The 17,267-nt window shown below is 40.8% G+C and overlaps 1 protein-coding gene and 1 long non-coding RNA gene across 4 annotated transcripts in view; one reads left to right on the top strand and one right to left on the bottom strand.

Annotated features, from left to right (window-relative positions):
- The window catches only part of LOC134284481 (uncharacterized), a 31,390-nt gene extending 19,204 nt beyond the window's left edge, over positions 1-12,186 (top strand). For both annotated transcript variants that reach the window (XR_009995796.1, XR_009995797.1), the window contains exon 3: positions 10,192-12,186. This is a non-coding gene — a long non-coding RNA (uncharacterized LOC134284481). The remainder of the gene's footprint in view (positions 1-10,191) is intronic.
- The window catches only part of LOC109621271 (heterogeneous nuclear ribonucleoprotein R), a 107,159-nt gene that overhangs the window by 61,558 nt on the left and 28,334 nt on the right, over positions 1-17,267 (bottom strand). Inside the window, exon 1 of one of the 2 annotated variants that reach the window (XM_062843373.1) lies at positions 12,193-13,558. The exons of the other annotated variant lie outside the window; for it this stretch is intronic. The gene's annotated coding sequence lies outside the window, so the exon portion shown is untranslated. Of the gene's footprint in view, positions 1-12,192; positions 13,559-17,267 lie in introns of those variants that run through there. 2 annotated transcript variants of the gene reach the window in all.

The following is a 17,267-nucleotide window of genomic DNA, read 5'->3' on the forward strand; positions in this document are numbered from 1 at the left end:
AAGACAGTAAGATAGAGAGTAGGGGATTTTTTTTATTACCGAACAGTTTGAGCCGAAGGGTCTCCGATTCCAATGAAAATTTCACCAGAGCTAGATATACACTCCCGTGCAAAAGTTTGGGGTCGCCCCCTCAAAAACATGGAAAGGTTTTTCGGTCATATCTCAGACATCTTCCATTTAATCCAGTCGTTCTCAGACTCTATCGAAAGATAAAGAGTTAGATTTGATTCGTAGGTACTTTTCACAAATTTCATATGAAATTTTTACAAGAATTTTTAGTACAAAAAGTTTCCCTAAACTTACATGTTTTTCCTAAATCTGTACGAAAAATTGTTTTACGTGTAATTCAAAATTGGATCGACCAAATTTTAAAATTAAAAATGCATTAGAGCCCTGTTTCTATCCTCTTTGAGAGCCATTCATTAGATTTCAGCGGAAAAACTCATATCATAATTTAAATTATCGAGTTAGGTTTACAAGTCACCGTGCAAAAGTTTGGGGTCACCTTCCAAATGAAGTCTGAGTTGGATTTTCGTTCAAATCGTCATTTTTTTTTTGTGCAACTTTAATTCGTTCTTTGAAAGTTGAATGGCAAGACACAGAAATGTTTATAAACTTAGTTCTGGACTAAGTTAAGGTAGAAAATGATATAAAAATCCATACTAAATCAGCTAAGTACGTTATATAAAGTGCGAAAGAGGATGGAAGTGAGATAAAAATGACTGATTCGTGAATTCTACACCATATAACTGTAAGTGCTATAACCACAAACATAGCATTAGCCCAAAATCCATAAGATTCAGGAATGTTACATATTTCAATTTAAATGGCATTTTCATCAAAAACTTACCTCTTTGCTTGGATTTAAATCCCAAAATTTCGAATATAATAGTACAAAATCCGTTGAAATGAACATTCGTTGTAATGGTTTTTGGGGTAATGGTATATTTGTGGTTTTAACACTTACAGTAATATAGGGTAGAGTTCACGAATTAGTCATTTTTATCTCCCTTCTCTTCTCTTTCGCACTTTATATAACGAACTTAGCTGATTTAGTATGGATTTTATACACTGTGGAGTTTAGGATTTCTCTGGGAAGGAATCACCCCTCACGTGCAGCACACACAACTTACCCAGGCTGACGTTGGTTCGCAAGTGGCAAGAGTGAACGCAGTTGGGTGACGCCTGGAGTTGTTGCTACGCAAGCAGGGATGCTAACATTGTCTGCTTGACAGTTCGCATCACATTCAAATGCGCTATATCGCCTGCTGTGATCATTCTCTTTATCACAGCTTTATTTAGTACATCTTATATCTCACATACACCATTTTCTATCTTAACTTATGCCGTTTTTCTTTTTGAACCTGGGTTGGAACTGGATTGGCGGAAAATGTGTAAACAAACAAACGTCAAACAAACACAAACAAACTTTAGTACAAGCGAAACCGAAGTCGGGTTGGGGTTGAAACTGTGATCTCATCCAGTTCCAACCCAGGTTGGAACTGGATCAAAAAGAAAAACGGCATTAGTCTAGAACTTAGTTTATGAACATTTCATAACCATTTCTGTGTCTTGCCATTCAACTATCATAGAAGAAATTGGAGTTGCACAAAAAATGGTGATTTTAATAATAATCCGACTCAGACTTCATTTGAAAGGTGAACTCAAACTTTTGCACGATGCAGCATCCTAAGGGGTGACCCCAAACTTTTGCACGGTGACTTGTAAACCTAACTCGATAATTTAAATTATGTTATGAATTTTTCTGCTAAAATCTAATGAATGGCTCTCAAAGAGGATAGAAATAGGGCTCTAATGCAACTTTAATTTTAAAATTTGGTCGATCCAATTTTGAATTACACGTAAAACAATTTTTCGTACAGATTTAGGAAAAACATATAAGTTTAGGGAAACTTTTTGTACTAAAAATTTCATATGAAATTTGTGAAAAGTACCTACGAATCAAATCTAACTCTTTATCTTTCGATAGAGTCTAAGAACGAGTGGATTAAATGAAAGATGACTGAGATATGACCGAAAAACATTTCCATGTTTTTGAGGGGGTGACCCCAATTAAGTGTGTACACAGGATTGTTAACCGGGCACTGCCCATCTCGACACTTTCTATTGAAGCTCAAGAAGATTCAATCAGAAGAATGTCGGTTCTGTGGTTTCAACTCCGAAACCTCGGAACATCTACTTTGTGAGTGTAGTTTTCTCTTTAAGAAGAAAGAACGTTATTTCGGTGGATGCATCATGCATCCCCGAGATATCTGGTGGAATATAAATCCCAAGAAGGTAGTGGCTTTCATTTTGGAAGCTATTCCAGACTGGGGTATAATGCAGGCCTAAAAAAAACAATAGCTAGTTCTTAATACTAGTGAGTATACTAATGTACTGCATAAAGCAACTGGGTCTTACCACAATAGATCAATTAATGGTTGCAGTGGTTGTGTACCCCTACAGGAAAAAAAAAGACCCCAAACTTTTGCACGGGAGTGTATGATCAAATATGGAATTCAAAAAAAATAATAGAGGACTATTTTCCCGGAAAACGGTAGATGAAATTTCACGATTTTCCAAAAATTTTTAAAACATCAAAGTTACGTTGCAATTAACGAATGCCATTTGCTCGTTGCAATACAAATGTGTTGTAACAAGTGAACGGCCGCTGTTGTAGATGGCTTCCTATGAAAATATAGCGACTGGCCGTTGGTTTTATGGCTATATCTCCAAAACGGTAAGAGATTCCATTTTGGTGTTAAAGAACAAAAGAAAGAACATTAGTTTTTGCGCTTAGAAAAAAAATGTTAAAAATAATCTATGATACAGACGGTACTTTTATCAGCATTTTTAGATGTTTTTCTCTATGGTGAAAAATTTTCTGAGATTTTTTTTTCTCGTTGTATTTTTATTGGATTGCTGGAGTAATTTGGCGTCGATTTCACTAAAAAAAAGTTTATTCTACGATGCATAGTTTTTGAGATATGATTTTTTAAAGTTTTTGAAGTTTTAGAAAATATTGGAAAGTCGTGAAATTTCATCTAGCGTTTTCCGGGAAAATAGTCCTCTATGATTTTTTTGAATTCCATATATGATCATATATCCACGACCTCTAGCTCTGGTGAAATTTTCATTGAAATCGGAGACCTTTCGGCCCATACCTGTTCGGTAATAAAAAAATCCCCCAGTAGACAGTTGGAGCAGATAGTAGAGTGAAGAAATGAGATAAGATTAGATGAGATGAGATTTTCTAGGAATAAAATTTTCCCAGGATTCTTTCCGGGATTCCTCCTAATGTGGTTTTTGCAGGAATTGCTTTAAAAAATTCTAAAAAGGTTGTTTTAGGTACATCTATTTGGTATTCCTGCTATGATTCCTTAAAGGATTTTTCCCGAAAAGGAATATGAAAGAAAATAAATTTCTGCCGAGATTTCTTCACGAATTCTAGTCGAATTTCTTCAGGGATTCCTTCTGATATTCCTTCAAAGATATTTGCCAAGATAAATTTAGATAATCCAATGGAAGTTTCTTTTAGGTATAATTTCTGGGATTCCAGCTAGTATTCCTTGAAAGATTCTTTCTAGGAATTTTTCAAGGATTCCATTCGGAATTTATCCCGGGATTTCTCCTGAAATTCTTTCAGAGATTTCTGTCGAGCTTCCATCCAGGATTACTCTCAGGATTCTTCCAGATGTTTCTCTTAAAAATACTGTAGAGAATACTCCCGGGATTCCTTGAGGGATTGATTTATAAAATCTGTATCATCAATTTTGAAATTTTATGTGAAACGTAACACTGCCGTTCCCTCCTTCAACATCCTTCAACAGCGTTACGTAGTTTATAATGAATCTCTGAGTTATTTCGACAGAGGAAGAAAGACTATTAGAACAGAGCGTAAGTTAGAGCTAATGAGAGTACGAGAGCAAGAGAAAAATAGAGAAATAGTGTGAAATAGGGTTTTTGATGCACGATGTAAACCATGATGTCATCTGATAGTCATTTTCCTATTATATTTGAGAAGTTATCCTCTATTTCACTCATTATAGATGCATTGTATCTATATGGATCAGAATTCAACGAGATTACAAAAGTTGTGCTAAAAGAGCTTATAAAAAATGATCAGATGTTGAGGATCCATATTGAAGAATTTTTTGGAAACTACACCATAGACTTTCATTTTTTTCGTGCAATCATGTTTATTTCAATGAAACTTGACCGTTGATAACACATTTTTATGAAGATTTCAATTGTGAGACACATTGGGTGTTACCGAGTTAAAATATCTGGTATTCCTGTAGGCGACAATGCCAAACATATTTATCGAAGACCGCAAAGTGATCCGAAGGCAGTGAAAAAGTTATACCCCAGGCAAAGCGAGGAGGTCCTAACATTCTTGAATTTAAATTTCCAATCGTCAAAGAGCCCCGTCTTGCTAATTGATTATTACCCATCCTCCACCAAATCAAATCACTATCCCTCCATCCCAAGATTCCATTTTCAACTCTTTCCAGCTTCTAACCACCAACATTTGGGGTATAATGTCCTCGCAGCCACCCAATCAACCACGCTCATTTACCTCGCTTCAACAGGAACGAAAATCCAATTAATTATTGTCACAAAATTCGATGCTCCGCTCTTGACAGCCCTTCGGTGGCAACGCAACGCTATGGGTCCGATTGTCCAGCACCACGCCGCCATGCAATTGAACCTCTCTTTCCCTGTCAACTTTATCGTGTTTTCCGGTCACATTAATGTCTCCCACCAACCGTGAGTGCGTCCCTTTACCTTCCCGTCTAACGGATCCTCCAAACCAGACGGCGTAAAATTTTCCACCCACCCACGCACTGGTTCCGCATTTTTCCGCGCCACCATCGTGTGGACCGACCAAACGGAAATAACAAACATTATCACACGTAATTGTAACAATGGTTGTTAGAGAACCTGTCCAGTTAGTAGTTAAAATGATAATAAAAATTCTAACAAAACTTATTACAATTAAGACAAAAATATTTCAAATTATTTCTGACTTCCCTCGTTACAATTATATCATTATTTTGTTATGTGATTCTAGTCTGAATCAACCCCACTTGTGATACACGAGGGACACTCACACACACAGGCGCACGCAACCGCCTTCCCACCCACAATGGTGGGTGGGTAGGTTGCTGAGTGTGGGGGACGGTGAACGAACTCTCAGTTTTTCGGTGTGAGTTTTCCAGACACTGGCACTGCTGCTGCACTGCTACTGTGCTTTAACCACCCTTCCTGGTTCCTGGTGATACATGTTTTCCACCACAGCACAGCACAGCAGTCAGTGTCTGGTGATGCGTCTGGATTGCGTTCTCTCTCTCTCTCTCTCCTCCCAGCTCCCGCTGTCCCGGCCCCCGGTTCCGGGATTTCTAATTTAAAATAAATATACCTCCTGTTCGGTTTCAGTGCAAAATGAGCTGTCTTCTTGACACCCGAACTTCTGTTCCACCAGTCCTGACGGGATCACCGCACAGAAGGAAATGGGGGTGAGTGAGACAGGACCCTCGCGCAACCGTCGACGATGGCGACGTCAGCTTCATAACCTACCCCTAACATGAACGACTTTCGTGATGATGATGATGATGTTGATTGCTTTGACGTCGCCCATCGAAGTGCGATGTTGGAGGAATCGAATTTTTTGGGTATCCCACAGGTCCTTCAAGAAGTGGAACGGCAGCTCATAGTATGCGCCGTAAAAATCGAAAAAAGGAAAATTGTCAAACAATTCATTTCGCTTGAGCACAACCTGGATATTCATAATAACTTGAAATTGTATCTGTCAAAAAAATAAAAAATACAAATATTCATAAGCAATTTTTTAACATGGCAAACTACTATTTCAGATAAAAAGTTGCAAAACTATGATTTTAAAATAGGTTGTTAAAGAACTGTTTTAGGTAAACATGTTTATTTAGGATGCTAGTGTGCTTCGTTAAGACTGGTCAACTTTGTGGAAGAACATAAAAATATTCAAATTTCGGCATTTTTCCAAAATCAAAATTTTTAATTTTTTCTCAAAATTTTAAGAATTTTGCATGGAATTGTCTAATTTTTTAATATTTTGAATTCCAAGTTATCAAGAGTGTCCAATTGAAATTTGAAGTCAATCTGTGCAGCAGAACGTGATATTCAGAGCTCCAAACTTGGGCACTTTGTATGAAACTCGGCCAATGACTTCTTAATTCTATCCTGTCCAGTATTGTTGATGCTTTTGAATTAATTATCAGAAAATACTCCCAAAGTTTTTGTAAAAAGACAATACACCGTCTTCGGCCAAAGACCGCACAGACTGAACATTCAATAACATTAGACAACGAACAGCACATATAACACCCAAAGGCCCAGTGGAGAATTTTCCGTTTGACGAAAAGTATTCCCCAACTGGAGCGGCAATCGAACCCACACTCCGAGGCTTACGAGACACCTAGAGGACTGACGCCGCTAACCGCTCGGCCACGAATTACATTTTTTTTAATTCACCAAAACTAAAATTTTCCCCACTTCTTCCAAAACTAGCATTTGGATGATGTGTAAGTGTAAGTGTAAGTGATGTGAGCGAGTTGGAAAAGTAAAAAATAAATAAAAAATAAAAGCAATGGAGGTTACGGCGTTACGTCTATTTATTCTAAGCAGATGTTCTAAAGAAATTTATCGTTTATCAACTTTTTGCTTCCTTTTTCCTCATATGTTAATAAATATTTTCCAGAAGTGGATCCTTTGGGCATTTATCGTGGAACTCATTTTAACCCGAAATGGCGAGATTTTTATTCATTCATTCATTCATTAAGGCGCAATTTAGTGGGTTGTGCCATGGCATTTTCCAAGAGTTTGCACTGGAGTTTTTAAACTTTCCTTGGAGACGTTTGCCGAGAAGACCTTGCTCAATGCAACAAAGATAAAGAATTGTTGAAATATTTTTCAAGTATTTAGAAAACAAAATGGAGATCTCAAGTCAATTAGAATCCTCAGCAAACTCTACTGTTGCATCGAATTTGTCAAATACCTCGTCAGCTTTCTACTAGGAACCTTGCGAAACGTTAGACAAGGGTATCCGATGATAAGGATATTGAGATTCTTCCCGGATTTTTTTTGTTATCTGCCACATATCTCATCAGAGCTTGGCCACGGAGTTTTTTTTATTGGATATTCGCCAAAGACTTCGTGTGAAATCTACCGGTGGTTTTGCCAAGAGTTTCCTCAAGATTCTTCAAGGGGCCGTTAATGTACCACGTGGACAAGGAGTCCTTGATTTTCGAAATGCTCCTTCCCTTTCATGGGTTAGCGTGGACAATTTTCAAAAACTCCATATCCTCCCCAAATGTCTACGCGAACTACTGTTGATTTTTATATTATTTTTAGCATTTTTTTAAATTTTGTAAATTTTTCCAGAGATGAATAATAGAGGAACTTGCGTAGTTTCGGCCTACTACAACCTCAGTTAAATCAAGGTATTTTTTGGTGATTATTTCTAGGAGCTGTTCATATTTGTTTAATTTGAATATTGCACTGGAGAGGGTTCAATTTATTTTGTCCGAAAGCAATCGGTGTCATAACCCGACATGATATTCTAAGAAATTAATGCATTTGTGGACCAACAATGCAAAGATTTCGATGTGTATCTTCTGTCACTTGAAAGGACGTACAGCCAATTTGTGAAAATTATTGCCAAACTTGGCATCAAATATTATTACAATATGTCTATCTAGGATTTCAGATGTAATTTTCTTAAAAACAGTTAGGAAACTCTTCATAAGCTTACTAAAAACTTGTCGGGAACACCCTAAGCTCGTTAATTGTTACGTATTCGTTGATATTTGTTATGAGTATCTCCTCAGGTATTTGCCGAGCTTTTTAAAGGAGCACGCCGGAGATCTACGAGTTCATAAAACAGTTTTTCGAAGCAAGGATCTTGCACATCCCAAGTAACATTTTTTAGTCAAATAGACTACAAGAGGTGCTTACAACCATCATAAAACCAGAAATAAAAGGTATTTGGTTTAATGACGGTTCTCAAAACCTCTTCAAGACTAATTGATTATCAAAATGCTGATTGGGATGATTCGGCAAAATACTTAAAGTTTCTTCCAAGTATTTGAAAAAAAGAATTAAGAGATCTTATCTTAGCGCCACTGAATTCTTCCGAAAAAAGGTGTGCCATTGCACCGAAGATTTACCTTCAGGAACTTCTTAAACAACTGTCAAAACACCTTGACTGTAACGCCTAAAATGAGACAAACTAAAATAGAAAAAATCGCCCCTCTCACTTCTGCTCCTCCACTCGCTCTGTCATTTTACACTATCATTCAGTACGGCATATTTTCTGGTAGGTGTTTTTTTTTTTGCTGACAACTTTAACTGCGACTCGATCTCAAGACCCTGCGATAGAACGTGTTGGAAGGAGCTTCTGCGCGCTACATGATAGGCTGAAAATGAAGCTGTGAAGTGCGCTGGTTTTTGGTCCTATTTTAACTTTGTAGTGATTGGCTTTCATTCCTGCTCAGGTGGCATTATTTTGTTTGTTCGAAGTTGAACGAGTAAGATGGGAATGGCCACAGGAACAGAAATATAAAATCGTCTTTTTCACTACGTCATGTTTGTTTGACATGAGTAATACTTTTACCACGTAAAGTAACTTCAACAGACATCGGTAATGGTTTACATAGACGCGACGATGCGACACAAATATGAAAAACGAATTTGGTGCTTCAAACATAGCAGAAAAACGATCTTTTTTTAGCAGTTTTGTGGCTTTAAAATGACATTTGGAATGCTTAAAACCCAAAATAAAATGTGCATTTGGAATGCTACATAGCAGCTGAAGGTTTTTGAACTGCATTTTGAATGCTTATTAAAGGTATCTATGCTGTCAAACTGCTATGCGATAAATAATAAAAGTTCATGGTGAAAAAAGTCATATACTCTCTGATTTTATCTTAAAATTTCCAAATTTCTTCAATGAACTATTTGATTTCCCCCTCAAAATGCCGAATTCCGGCTAAAAATTTCCAAGGGGGGAAGGCAAAAATAAAAATAAAAATTTGTGTCAGCCTTGAAAGGCAAAAACAAAATTTATGGAAATTCACGAAAACTGAATTGCTCTTGCTATTAAAAAACCTGTTTGAGTTGACTTTTCTCAAAACTCCTCTTCTCTTTAAAGTGTCCACATGGTTTACAAACAGATATTCGTTGGGCAGTCTTGAAGCAAATACAATGATCAGTCAGACAGCTGGACAATTCAGTTTTACACCTTTGGATATAATGAACCAGTTTCGGGTTATTTTTGAGGCAAAATGTCGGCTGGCATTTTTCGCATTGAAATTTGAATGAAATACCAGAGGGCTCCATTATTTCCTCGTTCCTTACAATGGTAAAAGATGGAGGCGCGTGATACTAAGAAGGTTAATGCCTTAAGAACATCTTTCCAAATTCGGAAAATCTTGTTTTTAATGTTTAGATATCGACTCATCCAATCAAATTTGCGACAATATTTTTAGAGATTTTATTGCTTCATACCTGCTATTTGATTTTAGATCAAATAACTAACTAAATGAAATTTTATTTAGGTTTAAACTACTCAAACTTGTGTTTTAAAACTATATGAAGATCCTTTGTATAAATTAAAGTGAACATCAAATCCAATGTGGTGATGATTTTTAACACTTGTCACTACAATTCTATAAATAATATTTCCCAGCAACGAAAGCACCTTAATAGCAGTTTTTCAAGCAGCAATTAGGGGCTGTCCATAAACCACGTGGTCATGAGGGGGGGGGGGTTTCGGCCAATGACCATTTTGTATGGAAAAATAAAAAAAATTGTATGGACAAATGACCACGCGGGGGGGGGGTTTAGAAAAGTCCCAAAAAAATGACCACGTGGTTTATGGACAGCCCCTTAGCTTATTAGCAGTTTCATCAACTTCTGTACAACAAAAACGTTTGATATCAAGTATTTCAACTTTTATAATACTTCTATAAACTAGATTCATGTGTATCGACTATTTGTAGTCCGAGGAACGAAACGTCTGCGAAGATAACTAAGTATCAATGCAAAAACCAAAGGCTGCCAAAGTTGAGCTCTAATACTGTAAACTTCTTCTTAAACATTTATAAAACTAGTTGAAAAAACATCCTCAAACGAACTTTCCTATCATTTTAGGTCCCTTATTAACCTGAGAATGCTCCCACTCTTCCCTGCAATGCCCTACGACCGCTGGCAATGCAATATGATATCGCGTTGCACCGCGATGGCCCTCGCCGCTAATCACACACAGCGTGCACACACGCCCAAGTGCAATCCGAGAAGCAGGAGAAGTAGAACTGATAGCGTCGTATGTAGGTACTCTTATCACCTTATGGTTGGCCTCGCGCGCGCGCCCGCCTCGACTCGCGGAAAGCTTGGAAAGTTTTGTTTTCAGCAGCAGCAACGCGCGGACGTTGCGTTGTTTGATTACAAACACACGTACCTAGTAGTGAGTAGGTATCATCACATCAATCCGAGTCAGAGAGTCCTCGCGCCGTTCGACAACAACGCAACCCTCCTGTAGGTGACCGCGACGATGCGACACCCTTGTCGTGTGAGCGAGCAAGGGGACGGACGCACCAGCCCTTATTGTGTGGCCCTTGGTGGACGCGACGACCCCGCGAAACTAGTTTCGCATCCTGTCGCGTTTTTTTGTGTGTTCTGAAATTCGCCGCGTTCTACCCTAACCATGTGAATGGACTGGATTGGGCTGGACTGGACTGGACTGGTGGATGCTGCGATTTAAAAGGGCCGGTAGCGAACAGGTTCATCCCAGCTGATTCCCGGCGGACGAATTGGGAAATGATGTTGGAGGAAACGAATTCCTGGAATTTGGGATGATGAAATCAGTGCGTTGTTGGAGTAAAACGATCCGCTCAAATGTCTCCTTGCCACAGCGCAGAAAATTGGAACCCTTCAAATGTCTTTTGATTCCTCCGAGCGATAGCTAAGAACGTCGAGTAAACGCCGTGATGTATGCAGCACTCAAACCATTTAATTAGTTGGCGTGTTACGTATTTCTAAACCGAGTCATTTCTTAGAGGGGGCGCACTGTCCCGACCACCTCATTGAATCGCTGCAGTCGCGGCCGGCGATGCACACGAGCCGCCACCACAAAGGTAGCAATTTTACCTCTTCTTGTGAGCTTGTTCTCGTGGATTCTGATTTACTTTTTTTCTCTCGTTTTAGGAATGCATTTCGGGCCTTCGGCCCCGATCAAGATCAAGGACTCACTCATGGGATGAAGGTTGAAGTATGGACGTGTGGGAGGTTGAGTCGGAAGGCCGCGCATCTTCCGTCCGGGCCAGACCGGACCGAACGACGGAAACACGTGTTTTTCGCGGCTTTCGTGGAGAAGCTTCTTCGGCCGCCGGTTTGCAAAATGGGAAATACATGTATGAAAGAGCGATGGGATATGGGAAGAGGAAGCCAAGAGCAAGACCAAGACGGCGCGGCGGTCTCGTCGCGCTGCCGCGCCGCGCTACGGGATGATGATGGTGTATAAGTGCAGTGTATGTATTAATGCACTTTTTTCGCATTCCACGACGACGGACGGCGAACTGCAGCAGCAGCAATGAATGGTTGTCTCGTTCTAGCCGGAACGAGCTCGGGTCGGTCATCGCCAGCCATACACACGCAAAGAGGCAGTAGTTCTCCTCGGTGGATCGCAGAAGGCGATGACGAAGGCTACGACGGCGACGATCGGCTCCGGTTGCACTTTTCACGGTTGATTCGATTGCCGGCGTGCGCGAGGGGTGGCCGCGCTGCCGAAGGAACTTCGAGGAACTGCGAGAAAGAGCAAGTATCAATACGGCGACGACGGCAGCCGCAGAGTGCGAGGAAAAAACAAAATGGTGGACAATTTGCGGTCTGGTTCGGTGCAAGGAATGTTGCTGCTGCCGGGAAGGAACCCGGGAACTGCAATCGATGCGGAAACAGTGGCTCCCGGATGAGCTTCTGGGGGTTAAAGTTAAAGTCACGGACCGGGTCGGGCTAATCCAATTAGATTGCATGGGAGGGTTGCACTCACACATAGCTAGAGGCAGACGAAAGTCTCGGCCCGACACGGGTTCCCCTTGGTAACAGAGATCCAAAATTGACAAACCTGTATGGGGAGGTAAATGCTAGATAAAGTACCTTGTTGCGGGAGATGTGCGAATCTTTATGTAACCGCAGCGACGTTCGCCTTGCTGGATGTTCTGGCTATTGCTGTCGACGTACTCGTCAACGGATAGTTTCGCGAATGTACAGTTAGCTGCTCCAATTCCACCCAACAGCTCACACACTATGCTTAAAACTTCTCCACTGCCTGCCCGCACGCTTTCACTCTATCTCTCGCGAATATCACAAACTGAATCTCAGTCGGCTCACTTTTGATTCATGGTTTTGGCAGACGCTCGACCGTGGAAAACTGCACTGCCCGAAGAATACGGAAAACACTCACTGACGGGTCGTATCGCTTTGCTTCTAAATCATTGCACTCTGATCCGAAATGGCCCTTTACTGCCACGCTTCCGGTGAATTCGAACACTAACTTATTAGTCGCTGAATCGCCGGCAGTGTTGCGAGAAACTTGGGTGATGGGGGAGGGAGGGATTCACCACCTTTCGCGTAAGGTTCGATCACCTTTGTCTGTCCAAATCTCACTCACTCACTCACTCGCCGCGTTTTGTTGCTCACCCGCGCGAACTACAGAGACAGAGTCCCAATTCAAACCAGAAATCAAATCGCCCGAAAAAAAAAAACTGATCCAAGTCGGCGAGGCGCGGTGTGTAATGGCGGTCGCGCTACGTCACACTCTTTATTTTCCTTACTTGCTAACATTCACTGCGGCGCGACCCGTATCGGTGTCTACGGCCGACTTCTTGAACACTGACACTCTCGACCCACGGAGGCGGAGGGATCGGATTGCGCGGATCCTGAATCCGCAGGATTTGTTATGTTTTTTTTATGCTGCTGCGAGGTCCCCTAGGATTCTAGGGCGCGAGGAAGTTTGGTTGCTTTGATGGGTTGGAAGCGATAAAAAAAATGTCTAGGACTAGAACGGTCTTGAACCTGTAGTCCTGACGGTAACCAGTCGTCGGCAGCGCGTGTATGTCGTTTCGCACCGGGTCTTCGCGGCTGCCATCCACTTCTGCGGTTCAGACTTGGTCAGAGTGGACAGAACCAGACGCACGAGACACACAGAGAGTTCCAACACACTTTACAGCACTCTACAGCAGCTACGGTACAACTGGCTACTGCTAGCCGAACTGTACACTCCACACGGCACATACATCGCTGCTGCCGCTACTGCTGGATGCTTTCGTAGGTCAGTGTATGTGCCGAGTCGCCGACGAAGCACACAAACACACTGCAAGGAACCCACCCAAGACTCGTTTTTCCGCGACCACCCTGCAAAAAACTTCCTCCTCATTCCTTAGCTCACTCGACCAGACTATCCACACCAAGACAGCTCACGTCTCCGCTTGCAAACCTGTCGAACTCACACACGCTCCTACTCACTCTAACCCCACAATCGTCACCCCCATGTGCCCGACCCTGACCCACGTCCACGGCACTGACACCCCACAGATCCCGAAAAAAAAAACTCCAACTCACTCACAGTCCTGAAATCCTCAACACCGCGTTCCTGTCCCGCACGAAAATCGCTCAACTCCCAAAAAGTTCCTTCCCAGAAGACCACTATTCCATCATCTCCCGTACCGACCAGTTCTCACATTACCAGAGTCCGTCCACACGACTACGACACTACGGAGCGCGTTGTTCTTCGCCATTCAACAATACAGTCGCGCACCAGTTCACGACTCGCACACAAAGATCATTCGACGCGACGATTTCCCCCTTCCCCCCGAAGGGGGGTGTAGAAGAAGGCGGCGATGTGGCGAGTGGAAAACCCATCCCTCACCATCCTTGCCAAGAGGAGGCACTCACAGAAACATTCGCAACCGAACACACCAGCGCACTCGATGCAAGAACCCAACCTCTTGCCAGAAGTTTCCTTGTTTCCCTCACTCGTCACGACACGACACACACAAAAACCCCGCCATAGGCGGGGGGTGACGGCAACGCGGTGGCTACCGCTGCGCGAGCGGGGGGTATTGCGAATTTTATGCTGTTCTTTTCGCGCATTCGCATGCACAAACACACGAACGTGTGGAACTCAGCAGCATCGCGAATTTCAGTTTTTGCACACAACATCGCGAGAAGGGGTTGCGAAATTCTGGTCGAATCTACCTCGACACGGTGAGTGCAGCTCGCGCGGTCGCGCGCGGTTTGCAAAACTGCGGACTTGTGTGCGAATTTCATCGGTCGATTTGCATCGATTGCGTGGTGCGTTGTAGCAGCGGCTGCCCAGTGCCCACATCAAGCAGGCGAACCAAAGCGAACGGCGACGACGACAGACGGCACAAAGCGACAAATCAAGCGGTGGGATGGTTGTTTGTTTGGGTGTTCGCTAGCAAGCGCCCGCTTCGAATGGATGGACGGAGCAGTAGGCCGTGCGGTACCATGCGTCTCCATCGGGACTGCAGCGGAATGGGAGTTCGTCTTCGGGAGACTTGAGCTGAGCTGGTGGTGCGATGCGATGGACGTGATGAACGAGGTATGAGTGGATTTGAATAATTCAATAGTAGGTCGTAGGTCACATGTCGACAATGTAGTCTAATGACGTTTAATTGTTGTTAATCCTTCATAATTATTCCAAAACAAAAATAATTACTTTATTAAGATAAATGAATAGTTATGTAACACTTTAATTTTTCAGAAAGATTTAAATTGATATAAACAAATAGTCTTTTTTTGCAATTGTGTCACGTAGACGGTGATTTTTAATGTTTTTTTTTTCCTATTTTCAATGATTCTTTATTTATAAAATAGAGCTTCAGTCTTATTCAATTATGATCATATAATATAATGTGTGACAAGTTGTAATAAACAATATATCTAGTTTTGGAATCAAAATTGAGATAATTGATGAAACTGGAAGCAATAGTGACTGGGAATACTAATGGGTCAAGACAAGAGACATACATTGCAATGTTGTTTTAAATTGTTTAAATTGTTTTAAAAGTCACATTGACAGGTTGGGTGACATAATGTCGAAATACGAAAACGCCAAAAAGACAAAACGTCAGAAAACAAAAGAATAAGGTTTCTGTAAAAGAACAAAGAACCACTATTTGCTAAGATTACTCATTTCGATGTTTTGGCATTCGCTGTTTTGGAACTTGACGTTTTGTCCCTAAAGTCGCTTCGAGTGACATTTCAAGAATTTGTACATTGTGTGGCACGCACAATGAAAAAAAAGCTCTGAAAGGTTTGCCGGTCGGTCCGACAATCAAATCTGGCGTCTCCAGCTTGGCGATCCAAAGGTTTTGCTACTAGACAGCCTGCACGTCAATTTCATCTAGGCTTGGAATCCGCTGTTCAGATATATCCGGGAATTCCTCCAGAACTTCATCCGATAATTCTTCTAGGAGTTCCTCTCGAAATCCTGCAGGAGTTTCTAGCTGATTGCTACTGTGAGAGTCTCTTCTGGGATGTCTTTGAGAAATTTCATGGGAATCTTCTGGGTAATATAGTGCGATTCCTTCTTTTAGGGTAACTCGAGGGGTTTCTTCTGGAATTCCTCCAAAATTGTTTCTAGGATTGCATCTAGAAGAATTCCACTTGGTTATTTCGTAAACTTGTATATAAGTATTTTTGTGGGGATATCTCATGGAGTATCTGTTGCAATTCCATAATATCTCATAATATATATAATCGATTCTAATAAGTTTCTTTTTGCAATCTATTGAAAAACTTTTATTTTTGACAATCCTCAAAGAGTTCCTTTTGAGATACATTCTCAAAACTATCAAGCTGTTTTTACTAAAATTCTCTCAGAAATTCAATGGAAAATACCTTGAGTTTATTTTGAGATTTTTCTTTGATTCCTGTCTGAATTTCCCCTAAGACTTCATAAGGTAAATTTATAAGATTTTTCTATGTTAATTATTATAATTCCCGAAATATATCTTCCTGGGATTCCTACTAGGTTTTTTTTTGCTGAGATTCCATCAGAAGTTCTTTCTGGAATTCTTCAAAAAGTTTCTTCTGGTATTTTTTCCAATAATTTCTCTAGCAGCTCTTTCTGGGATTCCTGAAGGAGTTTCTTCTGTGATTCCGTCAATGAATGCATCCATGACTTTGTTCCTGGATTTCACTTAGAGTTTCTGTTGGATTCTCTTCAGAGTCGTCGTTGGAATTTCTCCATGATTTCCTACTGGGATTGTTTCAAGAGTTTCTTCTAGGAAATCCTCCAGCAGTACATTCTAGGAATCTTGCAGGAGTTTCTTCTGGAAATCCTCTATCAGTTTTTTGTGGGAATCCTCCAAGAGCTCCATCTGATTTTTTTTTATTCTGCGAGTAGTTTTTATTTCAACTGATGGCTATTAAAGCTAAATAGTTGAAGACCATTTAATGTCGGTAAGCCTCATCACTGTTTTTCAAGGTTGTGAATTCTGAGACATTGATCGAGATTCACCTAGAGTGACGAGCGAATCGCGGGGGAATGGTAACGAAACGATCTGACGATATGCGAGTTGGGGTAGTGGCATACACTCCTTTACAGATATTCTCTTCGGCCGTGAGCTTGGAACATGTGGCAATGGCATCCAGTTCCCAGAACTTCTGCAGGTCTAGTTCTAGGTTCCGGTCTACAGTGGTGAGATGACAGATTCGTGGGCTTTGCGAGGATTTGATAATTGCTTTCCCTGACACAGTCCATTCGACGAGAATTTCGGCGAAATAGGTTGTCCTTCGAGAAGCAATATCTTTTCGACTAGAAAATTATATCAAGTTTATAACACATTGTGTTATGATGTTATACAATGTTTCAATAACTTATTATGTTTTCAATTAGATGCAGGATAATATGAAAATACTCTTAATTGGAACATAAAGTACACCGGTCTAATCAAAATAATAATCTATTTTGTTGTAAAAAGATCACAATTATAACAAAACCTGATACTTTAGCTTGAAGAGAACTAGTTTCAATCATATTTTGATACAACTGTGTAACATTATATGCCGAAGAATTAAAACTACATTATTTTACAAGGAGGTCTTAAACAGCATTTATAACAGAATATCACGGTTTGTTATAATTATGTTATGTGGTATTCAAATCTGCCACGTTTGCCAAATCTACTTTCGTAAGGCGGAGG

This window comes from Aedes albopictus, unplaced genomic scaffold, assembly GCF_035046485.1.
Source record: "Aedes albopictus strain Foshan unplaced genomic scaffold, AalbF5 HiC_scaffold_18, whole genome shotgun sequence".
Lineage (NCBI taxonomy): Eukaryota > Metazoa > Arthropoda > Insecta > Diptera > Culicidae > Aedes > Aedes albopictus.